The 17675-nt window shown below is 40.7% G+C and overlaps 1 protein-coding gene across 2 annotated transcripts in view; it reads right to left on the bottom strand.

Moving 5' to 3' along the window:
- brd3b (bromodomain containing 3b) overlaps positions 1-353 on the bottom strand; it is a 37192-nt gene extending 36839 nt beyond the window's left edge. For both annotated transcript variants that reach the window (XM_080738230.1, XM_080738231.1), the window contains exon 1: positions 246-353. The gene's annotated coding sequence lies outside the window, so the exon portion shown is untranslated. The remainder of the gene's footprint in view (positions 1-245) is intronic.
- Between the last annotated feature and the right edge of the window lie 17322 nt (positions 354-17675).

Below are 17675 nucleotides of genomic sequence, written 5' to 3'. Positions count from 1 at the left end.
CTAGCAAGCTAGGCTAGGCTAGCTGTGGGGGCTAAAGCTAGCTGTGTGCTATGCTATTCTATATCAACTCAGCCATTATATATTAGCTTAGCCACATTAGCCTAGCCCAGCTAGCTAAGCTTTGTCTTGTGGCGCCGAGCGGCGCAGTAAAAACAAACAGCTCCCATTTGGTTTTATTTGTATTTTTTAAACGCTTTTAATGGACATTATTAATGCTAGAATGCTAACAGCGGGTGTTTGTTTACTGTGTGAGTCGCTCTCTCCTCGGGGTGTTTTTCAGCTGCAGCGCCGCTCGAGCCTCTCTGGAACAACTCTGTAGACCAGCGACAAGCTGCGTTTTTTTTTTTCTTTTGCGTTTTTTGTTTTTTTATTATTTAGCTACAAGTAGCATCCAGACATGACTTATCAGCTGTCCACCGTCTGCGAGCCGAGCAAGCCCTGTGCGCCTGCGCGTCAGTGCGCGAGCGTGACGTGACGTGACTAGAGGTGGGACGTTCGCGAACGAACCTAACTGAACCCTGGCGGGTTGAGGAATCACGCGTTCCAGAGAGATTGGAGCGGTTTGAACGGCTCTTTTTGTTGATTGATTGAAGAATTTATTAGAAGTTTGCAATAGAAAAAAGTACAGTTTCATGACAGTACAAATCACTGGTACAAGGTCAACTAAAAGGAGATCCTAGAAAGCCGAGGCTTATTTCCACAGGAACCACACTTTAAGTATCTCATATAACATTGAAAGACAGACGGATAGAACACAGTACTTTATCTAGGATAATATCAGTTTCAAAAGCATAACATCAAATACAAAGGCAGAAAAAGGGGGGGGGGGAGCATGGGGGCTTATTCTATTTACAAGTCACGGGTAGCAGCTGTCTGAAGGTGACGTTTCATACCAATTTTGAAGGAGGCTAGGGATTTGCTCTCCTTTAGGGCTTGTGGAAGGGCGTTCCACATGTTGACGGTGTAGCAGGAGAACGAGTTAGAGCCTTGTTTAGTGTTAAATCTACGTTGATGATGATTAGTGGAGCTGCCTCTAGTGTTGTGATCGTGAACATCCTTGACCTTTAAGAAGTAGTTTGTCAGGTACATGGGAATCTTGGAGGTGTAGTGTATCTTGTACACCAGGCCCATTGCAAGATGCTGTACTCTGTCAGCTACTTTGAGCCATCCCACGCTTTCGTGGTGATGATCGGTAAGGTGGGTCTGAGGAGGGAGACCAAGCACAACCCTAATTAGTTTGTTTTGGGCTGTTTGGAGCTTTAACTTTAAGGCAGCTGGGGCGTCGCGATACCAGACAAGGACTCCGTAATCAATGAGGGGCCCAATAAGAGCACCTCCTAGTGTCTTTCGGGATTTAATATTGATCAGCGGGGCAACCCTTTGCAAGAAGCGAATTCGTTGGTTGACTTTATTGATTACCTTGGTGGTCATTTTTTCACTGGATAGGTTAGCCTCCAGGATGCAACCCAGGTAGCAGATGTAGTTTTTTCTTTCTATCACAGTGTCACCTACTTTAATTGTGAAGTTCTCAACTAGGCTAAGTTTCTGACTAGATCCAAAGAGGATACATTCAGTTTTGCCTAGGTGAATTGAGAGTCTGTTGTCATTGAGCCAGGTGCAGATCTTGTTAAGTTCACAGTTAAGGGCCTTTTCAACCTGCGATATGTCTCTGCCTGAGACTAGGAGAGCCGAGTCGTCCGCGAACAGAGACAGATTGCAGTCACAAGCAGATGACATGTCGTTTACGTATATTAAGAACAACAGTGGTCCTAGTATACTCCCTTGAGGTACTCCACAGTTTACTGGGGAGGGGGGGGGGGGGGCAGGGTTCCGTTGACTTCCACCATCTGTTCCCTCCCCACCAAGTAAGAGTGCATCCATCTCACTGCTGTGCTATCAAGCCCAATAGCTTTGAGTTTTTCAATGAACGATGGGATCCGGTAAGCAGGAGTATTATTGATTGAAGACTTTATTAGAAGTTTGCATAGGAAAGGGTACAGTAACTACAGTTTCATGACGGTACAGTTCCCTTGTACAAGGTCTACTAAAAGGAGATCCTAGAAAAGACTAAGCTTATTTCCATAGGAAACAATTGAAGTATCTCATATAACATTGAGTGACAGACGGATAGAACACACACACAACACTACTATGCAGTAGATATAGTCAGGAAAAAAAAGGGGAAAGCATTTAAAAATAATAAAATAAAAACATACAGTAGGTAAATACAAAGAAGGGTCAGGGGAGGGTAGGTCTGGGCTATGTTTGTTTTTACCAGTTGCGAACGGCTGCTGCCTGTAAGTGTTTGTTTTTTTCAGGGCGATTTTAAAGGATGCTAGTCATCCACACTCCTTTAAGGCCTTCGGTAAGGCGTTCCACATTTTTGTAGCCTGACTGCAAGCGTCAGACTCTATCACACACTTCGTTTTGGGAAGAGAGTCTGAGATTTCGGGCAGAGATTCCACTTCTGGGGGGGCGGGCAGGGGGTGGTTTACAAAAATGTTAAGTTGACTTGCTCTTAATTGCTCCCTCTGAACTTCAAAGGGCTTGTGAGCTGCTGTAATTGATTGAGCCATACAAGTGTCAATAGCTTGTTAGTCACTGAAAGCATCAAAGACTACAATCTGTTTGATGTCTGTAATAAGAGTGGAGGGGGGAATGTGTTTGAATACACACAGACTCGCCTGATTGGCTGAATGGTTTTGAAACAGGCCACCACCCACCACGTGCCCCAAGCCTACAGCCCTGATTGGCTCGCCCTCTCTGAGGGTTGGTGGAAAAAGCTTATTTAATGTGAAGGGCCAGACTACACAACACCACCACTACCAACAGGGGGTGGTGTTGTGCAGTCTGGTTTATTAACCAGGCTAACATTTTTGTGGTATAGCAGAAGAACGAGTTTGACCCTTTGTTTGAGTTGACTCTGGGTTGAACGTGATCTGTGGCACTGCCTCTGGTGTTGTATAGGGAGCCGTTCCTTTCTAAATGAACAATGGCGGGGAAAGAAATTTAAAAAATATCAATACTGCAATCAATGTGGAAATACTCTGCTGCCACAAGTAGATGTTTGGAATGTTAATTGAGTAAAAGTACAAAAGCATTGGTATAAAAATGTACTTAAAGGGGAAAACCACCCATTTTCAATATTGAACTGCATGTGTCATTAATATAGTCTACCTTAGTAGACAGGGCTAACGGTGTAAAAACCTGATTAAAGGGTGTACCAAACTTTTCTCAATTGATTCTTATGTATTTTTTCCTGTAGAATCCATTTCTGCAATATACATTTTTATATCGTGCATAATTAATGAGATAATTAGCATTTTTGACTAATTATGCTAATTATCGCATTAATTATGCACAATACAACAATATACTTTTCAGAAATGGATTCTACGGGAAGAATTACATAAAGATCAACTGAGAAAAGTGTGGTAAACCCTTTTATCAATTTTTGATGAATTCTTTCCCGTTCTTTCTGCCCATGTGTCAAATTATTTGTAACATGGGTGGAAATGACAGGACAAACCCTATTTAAAAAATGATAAAAGGGTTTACCAAACTTTTCTCTGTTGATTCTTATGTATTTTTTCCTGTAGAATCCATTTCTGCAATATACATTTTTGTATTGTGCATCATTAATGAGTTAATTAGCATATTTGAAGCATATTTGACATATGAGGGGATATAACACGAAAAACCTATAACAATTTGATAAAAGGGTTTAACAAACTTTACTCAGTTGATCCTTGTGTATTTTTTCCTGTACAATCCATTTCTGCTATGTACATTTTTGTATTGTGCACATTTAATGAGATAATTAGCATATTTGACACATCGGTGGAAATAACAGGGCAAACCCTATATCAATTCTTTCAATGGACTACAGTACTGTAACGAGTACAGTAGAGTACAGTAAGTTACAGTACAGTAAGGTACAGTACTGTAAGGTACAGTAGAGTATAGTACAGTAAGATACAGTACAGCAAAGTACAGTAGGTTACAGTACAGTAAGGTACGGTACAGTACAGTACAGTAAGGTACAGTACTGTAAGGTACAGTAGAGTATAGTACAGTAAGATACAGTACAGCAAAGTACAGTACAGTACAGTACAGTAAGATACAGTACAGCAAGGTACAGTAGAGTACAGTACAGTAAGGTACAGTAGAGTACAGTAAAGTACAGTAAGGTAAAGTAGAGTACAGTACAGTAAAGTACAGCAGAGTACAGTAAAGTACAGTACAGTAAAGTACAGTAAAGTACAGTAGAGTACAGTTGAGTACAGTACAGTAAGGTAAAGTACAGTAAGGTACAGTAGTGTACAGTCAAGTACAGTACATTAAATTACAGTAAAGTACAGTAAGGTACAGTACAGTACAGTACATACACACAGGGTATAGCTGCTCAGATTCACCGCTCCACTGTACCCTACCTTACTGTACTTTACCTTACTGTACCTTACTGCGCTGTACTGTACTGTACCTTACTGCACTGTACTTCGCAGTACTCTACTGTACCTTACTGTACTGTACTTGACTGTACCTTACTGCACTTTACCTTACTGTACTGTACTCAACTGTACTCTACTGTACTTTACTGTACTTTACTGTACTCTGCTATACCTTACTGTTCTGTACTCTACTGTACTTTACTGTACTTTACTGTACTCTGCTGTACCTTACTGTACTGTACTCTACTGTACCGTACCGTACCGTATTGTACTGTACTGTACCTTACTGTACTGTACTTTAATGTACTCTACTGTACCTAAGAGTACTGTAGTCCATTAAAAGAATTGTTATAGGGTTTGCCCTGTTATTTCCACCGATGTGTCAAATATGCTAATTATCTAATTATATATGCACAATACAAAAATGTACATGGCAGAAATGGATTCTAGAGGGAAAAATACATAAGGATCAACTGAGAAAGGTTTGTTAAACCCTTTTATCAAATTGTTATAGGGTTTGCCCTGTTATTTCCGCCCATGTGTCAAATATGCTAATTATCTCATTAATGATGCACAATACAAAAATGTATATTGCAGAAATGGATTCTACAGGAAAAAATACATAAGAATCAACTGAGAAAAGTTTGTTAAACCCCTTTATCAAATTGTTATAGGTTTTTCCTGTTGTTTCCCCTCATATGTCAAATATGCTTCAAATATGCTAATTAACTCATTAATGATGCACAATACAAAAATGTATATTGCAGAAATGGATTCTACAGGAAAAAATACATAAGAATCAACAGAGAAAAGTTTGGTAAACCCTTTTATCATTTTTTAAATAGGGTTTGTCCTGTCATTTCCACCCATGTTACAAATAATTTGACACATGGGCAGAAAGAACGGGAAAGAATTCATCAAAAATTGATAAAAGGGTCTACCACACTTTTCTCAGCTGACCTTTATGTAATTCTTCCCGTAGAATCCATTTCTGCAAAGTATATTGTTGTATTGTGCATAATTAATGAGATAATTAGCATAATTAGTCAAAAATGCTAATTATCTCATTAATTATGCGCGATATAAAAATGTATATTGCAGAAATGGATTCTACAGGAAAAAATACATAAGAATCAATTGAGAAAAGTTTGGTACACCCTTTAATCAGGTTTTTACACCGTTAGCCCTGTCTATAGAGGAGTTGTGTGGAAATAGAAAAAAAGTCCCCCCCCCCCCCCCCCCCCCCCCTTCTGTGTTGCCTAGAACTGGAGGATTGATTTTGGGGTTTGTATTGTAAAGTACAACTTGATGACATCACACATTGTACTTTACAATACAAACCCCCAAATCAATCCTCCAGTTCTAGGCAACACAGAAGGGGAGGAACCTTTTTTCTATTTCCACACAACTCCTCTAAGGTATATTAATGACATTTCAATATTGAAAATGGGTGGTGATCCGGCCAGGGTACTAAAGTATAATCTGATTTTTAGTAGGAATTGAATCTTAAAAAATCAATTTTCTTTCAATTGCCTGATATTCTAGCTCCATCAAAAAATGAAATATTGGTTCATTTTTCCAATTTCCGAGCTTGCAAAAAAATCAGGAAATTGCTTCAAATTTTCTCAATTTTTTGAAAGTGTGATTTGTAATTTGTCATTATTTGATTTGGAACCAACAAATGAAAAACATCTTTAAAAAGGTGTTTATTTGATTTTTTACCCCATTACAACTATCAGAAAATGGGCCCATTTTTCCAATTTTCTAGCTTGCAAAAAAATCTGAAAAATGCTTCAATTTCTGAGTGTGTGATTCGTATTTTGGCATTATTTGATTTAGAACCAACAAACTAAAAATAGGCCCATTATTCAATTTTCAAGTCCAGGAAAGAAATTGTCATCATGAATGTCACGTGACCACGTGTCAAGTCACATGGTACACAACTTCAAAATAAAAGCTGTAGGCTAGTCTAACATCCAAGTAATAGGATCAACAGGCAGGCAGGCAGGGGGTCCATGAGGGGTTTACAAGGGGGTCCATGGCTGGTTCCCAAAGTGTGGTTTGGGGACCCCCAGGGTTTCTATGGCTGGTTCACAACAGCCTGGTACAGCCATGGCTGGTTCCCAAAGTGTGGTTCAGGGACCTCTGGAGGTCCATGACGGATTTCCAAGGGGGTCCATGGCTGGTTCTCAAAGTGTGGTTCGAGGACCTCTGGGGGTCCCTGAGGGGTTTCCAAGGGGTCCATGGCTGGTTCCCAAAGTGTGGTTCGGGGACCTCTGGGGGTCCCTGAGGGGTTTCTAAGGGGGTCCATGGCTGGTTAGCAATAAGTGTAATAGTGTAATAGGTGAAATAGTGTAATAGTGCATTCTTAGTTAGTCTGTCAGTCAGTCAGACTTTCAGTCACACTTTTGCCCTTCTCATAGTGGTTTTGGCTACCAAACCACTACCCCCATTTCTCGCCACCATGAGGCCGCTTCTTGCAAAACAATTTTTTGGACACTGCTCCTAAAAAATTTGCCCTAAAATCACGCAAAGCGGTACACAGTATGTATACACTCATGTCATCAACATGGATCTGTCCGAGATAGCGCCACCATCAGGGCGATTTTCCGACAAAATCTGTAGAAGCAGAGTCCAAAAATGTGTTTGAAAAAATCGCCCTGATGGTGGCGCTATCTCAGACAGATCCATGTTGATGACATGAGTGTAGACATACTGTGTACCGCTTTGCGTGATTTTAGGGCAAAATTTGTAGGAGCAGTGTCCAAAAATGTGTTTTGCAAGAAGCGGCCTCATGGTGGCGCTAGAAGAGGGAGAAATGGGGGTAGTGATTTGGCAGCCAAAACCACTATGAGAAGGGCAAAAGTGTGGCTGAAAGTCTGACTGACAGACTGACTGACAGACTGACAGCTGGTGGAGGTTTTGATAGTAACTGCGACCTGACGGTCGCAATTACACTATTACACTATTATATTATTACACTTATTACAATATTACACAATTACCCTTATTGCGCTATTACACTATAACATGTATGCTATTTCAATATTACACGTAATGCACTATTACACTATTGCTAACCAGCCATGGACCCCCTTGGAAACCCCTCAGGGACCCCCAGAGGTCCCCGAACCACACTTTGGGAACCAGCCATGGACCCCTTGGAAACCCCTCGGGGACCCCCAGAGGTCCCCGAACCACACTTTGAGAACCAGCCATGGACCCCCTTGGAAATCCGTCATGGACCTCCAGAGGTCCCCGAACTACACTTTGGAAACCAGCCATGGCTGTACCAGGCTTTTGTGAACCAGCCATAGAAACCCTGGGGGTCCCCAAACCACACTTTGGGAACCAGCCATGGACCCCCTTGTAAACCCCTCATGGACCCCCTGCCTGCCTGCCTGTTGATCCTATTACTTGGATGTTAGACTAGCCTACAGCTTTTATTTTGAAGTTGTGTACCATGTGACTTGACACGTGGTCACGTGACATTCATGATGACAATTTCTTTCCTGGACTAGAAAATTGAATAATGGGCCTATTTTTAGTTTGTTGGTTCTAAATCAAATAATGCCAAAATACGAATCACACACTCAGAAATTGAAGCATTTTTCTGATTTTTTTGCAAGCTAGAAAATTGGAAAAATTGGCCCATTTTCTGATAGTTGTAATGGGGTAAAAAAATCAAATAAACACCCTTTTAAAGATGTTTTTCATTTGTTGGTTCCAAATCAAATAATGACAAAATACAAATCAAACACTCAGAAATTGAAGCATTTTTCTGATTTATTTGCAAGCTAGAACATTGGAAAAATGGGCCCATTTTCTGATAGTTGTAATGGGGTAAAAAATTAAATAAACACCTTTTTAAAGATGTTTTTCCTTTGTTGGTTCCAAATCAAATAATGACAAAATACGAATCACACATTCAAAAAATTGAGAAAATTTGAAGCAATTTCCTGATTTTCTTGCAAGCTCGGAAATTGGAAAAATGAACCAATATTTCATTTTTTGATGGAGCTAGAATATCAGGCAATTGAAAGAAAATTGATTTTTTAAGATTCAATTCCTACTAAAAATCAGATTATACTTTAGTACCCTGATCGTCTTCCCCTTTAAAGTAGGGAGAGCCGCCTCAATTGTAACGCTTCATAATTGTAACAAGCGCATTATCTCTTGATTGGTCAATGCCATCATGACGTCATCGCATCAGTATGTGACCTGCACGGGGTTGCACCAACTCACACTCAAGTTCAAACGTAGCCTAGTTGTAACGTAAATGGCTTGTAAGTCAAGACTTACGCATTACTAAAATTTCAGCTGTTGCACCACTCTAACGTATCTCTATAAAGTAACTACTAAATATTTACACCAGTCTTTGGGCAGCACTAAGTCCTTACTAAGTAACCTATCTCTATGGGAGTAGAGCAACTACACTACTAACGTGGCAGACAGCATTATATCGGCTATTTAATTAATTCAACAATGAAACGACCCATCTGTTTAAAACATACATGACATACATAAGCCCTATATACATTTCGGCCATTTGAAAATAGCCGATCTACAAGCTCACGATGTGTCTGCTATTAATAGAGTATTTCTATATTGCAGGATTGATACTTTTTTAATTCATTTACAGAGAGAGACGCACACTTTGGGGGGGGCAAATGCACACTTTGGGGGGGGGGGGGGGCAAATGCACAGAGAGATACCCACACTTTGGGGGGGGGGGCAAATGCACAGAGAGAGACATTTTTTTTTTTTTTTTCCTTTTTTTTTTTTTTACTTTTTTTTTTTTTTTAACTTTTTTTTTTTTTTTTTTTTTTTTACTAGATGTCAGCGGCCCGAAGGGCCGCGACCCTCTAGTTTGTGATACAATCCGTGTACAGGGATGCGCTCGCCATGAGCACGCGTATTAATATGACTTTGTGTACATGCCAGTGGAGAGACGGGGCTCTGTCTGACAAAAGACGATACAAGCTTTACTTTACTAGAAACAGTTCATTTTCATTGGATTCGGGAGCTATGACGTCATTTTGTGCGACTATACTTTACTTTAGGAACAGTCTACGCATTACCCAGCGGAAAGCCTGGTGACGCGAGGTTAACGCATTACTAGTTACTAGGGGTGTAACGATACATTTTAGTAGCGATTCGGTACATATCACGATACATGGTTGACGATGCGATACATGGACGGTATTGGTTAATTCATGGCGAAACGATACGATTCGATTCATTGATTTAAAATCGATATAGTAACTATTTAGCAAAGAAATGTCAAAGGTGTGGATAGTGCAGGTTTTTAAGGGAAACATGTATTATTATGGATATAAATACGTAAAACCAGTGATTATCTGCCAATTACATGGACTTTGTATATTGACAAACCTGCACCTGAACCCAGAGATTACACACATTTATCGATAGACCAGTGTAGCTATATGGAAAGGAAAAGCAATTAAACCCCTCCTTTTCATTTGTTCTTCTTAAAAATGCTAAATACACTGCACAAGTAGGCAGTATCGATACAATCGATTCTTTGCACTGCCGATCCGATACAATACAAATTCAAACGATACAATTCGATTTTAGCTGTTTTCATTTCGATCTACTTCGATTTTTTTTAGTTAAAAACGATATTTCGATGCAGTTACTATATCGTTACACCCCTACTAGTTACGTTATGCCTTAAGCCACAGATATAAAGAGCTAGATGCCTCGTTGGCCTCTGCAGTTCATTGGAACGACGTGCAACAGTTGTAGTCCGGATATCCTGGAAAAACTAAGGGAACGCTGTCAGTCAAAGTGACTACTGGCCAATCACAGCGCGACTTTTCCGGGACTTATCCAAGGACTACAATTCAATTCAACAGAGCCAGTTCCGATGTTGTGCGGCTCAGCTGTTCTTACAGGCTGCGTACGTAAAGACCCACCCCCACCTACCTCTGATTGGCCTAGCAACTTCCCTTAACTGTAAAAAATAAAAAGTTGGGAATACTCAAAATCTTAAGGCAACAAACTTCAGAAAACCTTTAAGTTTAGGTCAACTTAGAATTTTAAGTTAAGCAAAAATTATAAAAGTTGAGGCAACTGAAAATGTTAAGATAAACCAACTAAAACAATTTAAGCAAAACTTAAAGTTTTATGTTTGATTGTCTAACTTAAAAGTTTTCTGAAGTTTGTTGCCTTAAAATTTTGAGTTTTCCCAACTTTTATTTTTTACAGTATGTGTGACGCACGTGGAAGCAATGCACACGTGATTCCCTTAGTCCCTCGACGCACATGCATCAGAGTCGAAGGAGGCGTCTACCTTTCTATGTCTATGCCTTAAGCAGTCGTGGTGCAACACCTGTTAGTAACTCACTTAGTTACAAACTAACTAGTAGTTACTAAGCCTCTAGTAAGGACTTTACTCCATAACTTAGGGCAGAACTTACGTTCTGGTGGTGCATCCTGCCCCTAGGGCCGTAATGAACGTCTCCAGGAAGTAAGAATTATTTTTATATATTACCGAAAAACTGGTATTTCTCAAAATGCGTAAAAACTTTCACCTTGAGTATCTTTGGTCTGCAGATCTTTTCTTTAATGTTGCTGAGATACAATCTAGATGGCTGTCTGCATGTATCTGTTCTTCATTAGTTTACATCGTTTTAACTTGCTATGCATGTTAGTTCTGTTCTGTAGGCAACGTCAAAGCAGGGGTGCCAAAACGGTTCAATTGTAACACAATTTAACATGATAATATCATATTGAAATATTTGACATATTGGCCAATATTGTGTTCAGTCAGCTGACATTCAATTACAGTGTATTTTAAGTCAGATTAGGGATGTATAACATGTTGCATTAATCAAACTTGCTATTTATTTAGGTAATCAATGTATTTTCCCATGGAATTCACTCAAACGCTTAAACTGGTACATATTGTAATATTTAATATTTTCCTAAAGTATGATAGAGTATCTTATCAGATCCTTGGTATGAAAACAATGTTAAAGAGTTGCTTGAATGAAATATGATTGATTTAAACAAAAAAAATATTTGTTTAATGCGGTTCTTTAGCTGTGTTACATTTATAAATCATGCTGTTACAATTAATCCCATGTGGGCTTCAAATGTAACATCGGAACAGCGTCCACTCTCGGTTTAATAACTCGTGACCTGTTTTATCAATTGAAAAACTTGAAGTGGTTAATGATAGCAGACATGTGTAAGTCCTTTGCCTGAAAATATTACATAATAGGTGAAATAATCTCTGAGTAAAATATTGAAATGTGAAAAACGTTACAATCGTGCAGGCTCTCCCCATACCAATAGTAGAATGTATTAATATGCAGAATTTCCCTTTTCACAGGTTTTCAAATTAATAAAATGTAGAAAAATCATTTGAAAATAGCAGATCTACAAGCTCACAATGCAACACGAGCTTGTATTTGATCGGCTATTTTGTCCGAAATAAATGTAGGCCTACATAGGGTTGAAGTTATTTGTAATTATAATCAAAATCTACAAAGTAACTAGTAACTAAAACAAGCCAAACTTTTGAACGGCTCTTTGACAGGAACGGATCCCAGAGATCCGGCTCACTTCAAAGAACCATAAATCCCATCTCTAGACGTCGCGCTGCGGCATCCTGGGTGATGTAGTTCTTTTTTTCCCCCCGGTTTGGTCAGCGTTTATTTAACTCCGTGGTAATAATCTGAGTTCCCAGAAAGAAAGTGTGGAGGAATTTAAAAAGGCTATACTGGATTATTTTACTTTAGTAGGCCTACAACAGGGGTCTTCAACCTTTTCAGGCCAATAAGGACCCCTTAGCTGAGCGAGAGATGAAGCAGGGACCCCCAGATTCCACATAGTTTCATTGTTTGACAGCACAATCATCAGTGTATTTTGGATTTATGTCAGTTTGTGTTTTCAACCACTTGAACCGTCAATACTTAATAAACTTGACCTTTCACTCTGTACTTAATAGTGCTCACAACGCTGCGAGGCGTTGTGAGCTTGTATATCTGCTATTTTTGGCTAAAGTTATCAGAATGCGTTAGGGTTGAAGTGGTTAATATAAAAAAGGAGGAAAAAAAAGTTTCTATCACACAAAGATTTGGAGGACCCCCTGTAGTAACTCTGAGGACCCCCTAGGGGTCCCGGACCCCCTGTTGAAGACCCCTGCTTTAGTAAATTAGCAATAACCAGTGTTGTAAAGCAGGAATTTTCAAAGTGGGTGACAGGGCACCCTGGGGTGCCTTGACGGCAGTCCAGGGGTGCCGCGAGATAATTTGATAATAATTTGGAATTTACCGGTAGGCCTATTTGGACACACAAAAACATTTAGTAGGCCTATAATTTTAAACTTGAAGTACAAAGTTATTCTCAGTCAGTTCTAACCAAAATGGCTGTTATCTCAATGTTTTCCTCACAACATCGCTAAAATATGATACAAATATTTGGTGCTGGGAGTGAAAATTATCGTCACTGTCAGGCAAAAACCTTGTATCTCCAAGTTTCAAATGTGTTTTTTGGTTAAATAAAAGCCCTACTTCATCATACATAAGTAATAGCCGATCTATAAGCACACAACGCCGCGTTGTGTGCTTGTAGATCGGCTATTTTCACTATTTTAAATCAACAAGAGAAGGTTTTGGACATACAAGGTTTCCACCCGACAACAAGGATATAATGTAGGGGTGCCTCGGATGAATAAAATATTCATGGGGTGGCAGGGTGCCCTGAGACAAAAAGGTTTGGGAACCCCTGTTGTATAGTAACAAAGTACATTTACAATACAACAGAATATTAGGGCTTCCTGAATGTTAGGTATGATGTATGGCAGGGGTTGCATGGTTGTGTGTCTTCAGCTCTCCATTGAAATGTTTCACCCAGCGCACCATCCTCTCAGACTGTAGCACCAGGGGTGAAAAACCATATGGAAAACACTGTGCAAAGCCTGCTATCCTTCAATGTCCCAGTAAGACTGGACCGGACTAGTTAGAAGAATTGATTGGTATTTGGGTATATTTGTATAGTGATGTCACATCACATGCCACCTTAAAGATGACTTTGTGCACCCATAGCCAAATATGGCCTTCATGCAGGGATCTCTATAAATGGTATAAGGACAGAATTAATTTGCAAGTTTTATTAGTTTTAGTGTTTTTTATTAAAGTATAAAAAACACTTTAATAAAGTTTTTTTTTTTTTTTTGCTTTTTGCTTTTCCCCCCCATGTAAAGCGTCTTTGGGTACTCAGAAAAGCGCTATATAAATTTGAGATATTATTATTAATATAAGTGTGGTTGCCGTGACGCGAGTCACACTTGTAAACAAATTCTCTCATGGCCATATATGGAGTGTGACACGTGAGGAATAAAGATGTGATTTGAACATTTTCTGTTGAGGTGTATTCTTTTTCCCCCCCATGTTTTTTAGGACCCTTATAGTGTCTAAGTTTTGTTCTTGTTGCCCAGGTCAACTAATGTCCCATGGTGTTGTGTTCATTGGTGTCCATTTTGAACCGATGTCCACGCAAGTGGCGAAAACGTACTGCGTACAACCAGACAAAACGTACAAAGACAAAGACTTTATGCAACCAATGGAAGTGGAGTCCTCTGTTCTGCTGATTCAAACTTGGCTTGCTTTGCCCCATGTTCGCAAGAGGAGGCTGACACTCGTCTGCATGTGGCAGATGCTGTGCATCTGTATCTCTACAGTCGTGTCAGCAAAATGCATCTGTCCCATCTAGCGCCACCATCAGGTCAATTTTTGCAAAACACATTTTTGGAAACTGCTCCTACTACAGATATTTCTCTAAAATCACGCAAAGCGGTATACACAGCATTTCTACAGTCATGTCATTAACATGGATCTGTCCCATTTCCCATATTCCCTCCTGATTGGCTACCATTGCCTTCTAAATTTTGTGTATGCGACCTGAGGGTCGATTATCTCCGGATTTAGGGAGTCTTACTGGTACTGATGTGGTAGTACTGGCTGGGGCTTCATTCAGCAAGATACAGCAGCGGTGATGAGCTGTGTGTTGCCTTTGGTGTTGGATCAAGCTTTCGGGTACACTTTGTTCATGAAGTGGTTGCCACAATGACTCCAACACCGTCTCTGATTGAAGACTGCCTGGGGAATCTGCAAAACAGTCCCACTAGTCAGAGAATTTTAATAAAACCCTGGGAATAAATTCCTTACCAAACAATTTCTTCACCAATGTGTTCGTAAAGGTGTCTAGTAACATAATACAAAGATTGAAATTCAACATCCCTAGCAAAATGTTTGACAGCTAGGGTAATTCTGGGTCTCATTCACTTACTATACACTGTACTATAAAGGGAAAAAAACCACTCCCAAAAATATGCTTTAAGTAGCATGTTAGGGGTCTAACTGGGTGTTTTTAATTATTCTGAATCCATTGCAAGCATTTGTTTTGCACGAAAAACATTCATTGGGCCAAAAACAGACGCAAAAAAACTATGGTTTAGTAATGTCATCACTTTTCACAAGGTGTATGGGGTCCATTTTTGGCCCAAGGGATGTTTTTCGTGCAAAACAAATGCTTGCAATGGATTTCAGAATAATTAAAAACACCTAGTTAGACCCCTCACATCCCACTTAAAGCATAGTATAGTAAGTGAATGAGACCCAGAATTATCCTAGCTGTCAAACATTTTGCTAGGGATGTTGAATTTCAATCTTTGTTAGATATGTTACTAGACACCTTTACGAACACATTGGTGAAGAAATTGTTTGGTAAGGAATTTATTCCCACATTTGACAGATATTCTGCTAACTTTCCCTAACTACACTGCATCATCAAAGCCAGCATGCTATGAGGACAGAACCGCAAAACCAAGTGCGAGAGCGAGCACAGACAATGACCATTCTCTTAACGGCGTCCCGCCCTCTTTGGGAGGCATAGCTCAGGGGTAGAGAAACCGTTATTAGAGCACGAAGGGTACCCGAAGGGTTCCCAGTTCGAATCCGGGCTCCCCCTGAGTTAATGTCGAAGGGTCCTTGGGCAAGACTCTGAACCCCTAGTTGCTCCCGGTAAGTAGGTTGGTGCCTTGCATGGTTTCCTCCGCCACCAGTGTATGAATGTGTGCGTGAATGGGTGAATGTAATGCACAATCTCTGTAAAGCGCTTTGGATAAAAGCACTATATAAATGCACCATTTAACATTTACCATTTTGATCATTAACCTTTCCGACAAGGCCTGTGTTTAACCATTTTTTTATGAGATACTTAAAGTGGTTCCTGTGTAAATAAGCCGTAAGGCTTTCTAGGATCTCCTATTAGTTTACCTTGTACCAGCTATTGCAAACTGCTACTAAGCATAAAATTGACCTCTGCGGCATAATCTCTATTTTTTTCTTTTTTTTGTATATGCCATTTTGTTGGGTTCCATTGATTGGTTGAACTAGCTGGACGGTAGTTTGTTGGCATGCTGGTGCCCGGAAAACCTCTGGTTGAGCTTGAGGAGGTGCAGGTAGCAGCTGGGACTTTAGTGGCAGGAGCCTCTTTGGACAGAGTTGGTTCTCTGACTGTGGCCGTCTGGGCAGATTTCACAGAGGAAGCAGAACAGCTGGGAGACTGGCTGTACAGGATTCCCAGCTTGGTTAGGAATTGGTGCTCAGAGGCCGAACGCGCACTTCCTCCGCCGCATTTGCATGTTTCGCTTTTCTGGTCGACTGGAAAGGTTCCGTCGTCATTGTGGAGCGCCTTCGCCTTGTGGATCTCTTTGAGCATCTTGTAGTCTGGCGAGGTCATCTTTGCAGTGACTGATGGGAGTGCCAAGATTCTGTGAGGACGCTTAATCTCCCTCTGGGCCAGAGGTAGGAACCGCAGTGAAGAGTGTGTGATCCTCCGCAGAGGATGGCACTGAGGGGCGATGGGAAATGTGTTCTCTAACCGTCGTTTTGGACTTCGGTCCACTCCTTGGTACAGTTGGCCCAGTCCTCTCCCAGGGACAATGGGGAATGTGTTCTCTGGCTGTCTTTTCGCCAGATCCCGAGGGCAAAACGAATCCCCTCGTCGATAACCGCCAGTTGCCTGTTGAACACTTGAAGCAGAATGGACTCCTGATGCTGGGGCAACGAGTGTTGCGAGGTTGCTGTGGCAGCTACTGGATCTCTCTGCCGCGGGAGACGGGACTCGGAACCGGCGCCAGAGCGCGGCTGCAATGGTCAGCACTCGCTGGGTGTCGGGGCCTAGCATCACATACAGCGATTCCTCTGCATACCATATCATACCAGACACTACGAGGATGGAGCCCATGCATAGAGAAGTGGGAACATAATGATGAATACTGCAGAGCAACCGTAGAGCAAACAGAGCATATGAGATGTTGGCTGTGAACTCCTTCACGTACGGCGTCAGACTGAGATAATAACAGATATTACAATACTGCAAGAGGATAATAAGGCTGACTTTAAGTACAATCATAGGAATATAATAAAGAGCTAGAGAAAATGCCACAAGAGAGCCAGCAGACAATATGAACCGCTTCTTTTCTCTTGGGGTCTCCACGGACCACACCACAGGAAAGACCATTAAAACTCTCTTACTGGAGACAAGGTGAACTGCTGGAGCTGGGGTCGACTGCAGGAATCCCACGTCTCGCTGTGGTTCTATACTGTCTGACAGGGATGGTAACATTCCGGTGACGTCACAATAAGTCAGCCATGCCCATGTCCATCTAAGGAGTTGCAGGTCAGCCATGCCTAAATATAGAGTTCATGATGTCAGACTCGGATGAAGCCAGCCAGGTCCAATGGAGTTACAGTTCAGTCATGCCCAGATATGGTCATGTACTCTAAGTCTGCCGGGCGATAATGGTAACCATGACAAACTGGACTCGCTTAGACATACTGAGTATTGTCACCCAGGGACAGTGGTGTAACTACTTACATTTACAATTTTGGGGTATTTTTTACTTTATTGGAATTTTACATTTTCAATACTTTTATGCCTACTGTCACTACATCTGAGAGACATACTATACTTTTACTCAACTACAATTATTTGAAAAATGTAGTTACTTGTTACTTTGTAGATTTTTTTAAGCGGTGAAAGCCGCTTCCAAGGAGTGGCTTTGTGTGTCCCATGTCCATATATGGTCATTTCAGTCCAGAATGGACAGGTTTTATCAAAAACAAAATGTGTGTCCCATGTCCATATATGGTCATTTCAGTCCAGAATGAACAGGTTTTATCAAAA

The sequence above is a fragment of the Nannobrachium achirus genome (assembly GCF_963921795.1).
Source record: "Nannobrachium achirus genome assembly, chromosome: 12".
Lineage (NCBI taxonomy): Eukaryota > Metazoa > Chordata > Actinopteri > Myctophiformes > Myctophidae > Nannobrachium > Nannobrachium achirus.
Note: the sequence above shows the minus strand (reverse complement) of the source record. Positions and strands in the feature narration are given on the sequence as shown.